The sequence below is a fragment of the Neoarius graeffei genome, chromosome 13 (assembly GCF_027579695.1).
Source record: "Neoarius graeffei isolate fNeoGra1 chromosome 13, fNeoGra1.pri, whole genome shotgun sequence".
Lineage (NCBI taxonomy): Eukaryota > Metazoa > Chordata > Actinopteri > Siluriformes > Ariidae > Neoarius > Neoarius graeffei.
In genome coordinates this window covers 82,315,334-82,316,410 of record NC_083581.1, presented here as the reverse complement: position 1 = coordinate 82,316,410, position 1,077 = coordinate 82,315,334, and positions in this window count along the sequence as shown.

The following is a 1,077-nucleotide window of genomic DNA, read 5'->3' as shown; positions in this document are numbered from 1 at the left end:
TTGGACATTCTGCCCACCAACTTTTATTAAGTCTGTTCTACATCTTATAATTACAGATGTGCTTCAAATCATAAATACATCCCTAGAGACTGGCATTGTTCCTGTGTCCTTGAAAAAAGCCGTTGTAAAGCCGCTACTTAAAAAGAATAATCTGGATGCTTCAGTATTAAATAACTACAGGCCAATATCAAATCTACCATTCATCAGGAAAATCCTTGAAAAAATTGTCTTCAATCAATTAACTGCCTTCTTGATATCAAACAGCTGTTTTGATAACTTTCAATCAGGATTTTGTGCCAATCATAGCACTGAAACAGCGCTGATTAAAGTTATAAATGACATACGTCTTAATACTGATGCAGGCAAAACATCGGTCCTGGTATTACTGGACCTCAGTGCAGCTTTTGATACTGTTGATCACAACATACTGCTATATCAACTTGAACATTGGGTTGGGTTGACTGGTAAAGTTATCAATTGGTTAAAATCATACTTAAAAGATAGAAGCTTCTTTGTTACCATGGGAAATTGTACCTCAACGTCAATGTCCTTGACCTGTGGTGTCCCCCAGGGGTCGATTCTTGGACCATTACTATTCAACCTTTATATCCTCCCACTTGGGCAAATTATCAAGAACAATTCAATTTTATATCACTGCTATGCAGATGACACCCAAATTTATCTTGCTCTATCACCTAATGATTATGCCCCCCTTGAATGTCTCTACCAGTGTATCGATCAAATCAACAACTGGATGTCACAAAATTTTCTTCAGCTGAACACAGATAAAACAGAAGTAATTCTATTTGGAAAAAAAGAAGAAAGACTCAGGATTACCACTATTCTTGACACAAAGGGGATTAAAACAAAAGAAATGGTTAAAAATCGTGGTGTTTTCATTGACAGCGAGCTAAACTTTGACAGGCACATGAAAGCAATCACTAAAACGGCATTTTATCACCTAAAAAACATTTCCAAACTAAGAGGACTTGTGTCAAAAAATGATCTGGAAAAACTAATACATGCCTTCATCTCTAGTAGGGTTGATTACTGCAATGGCCTTTTCATAGGCCTGCC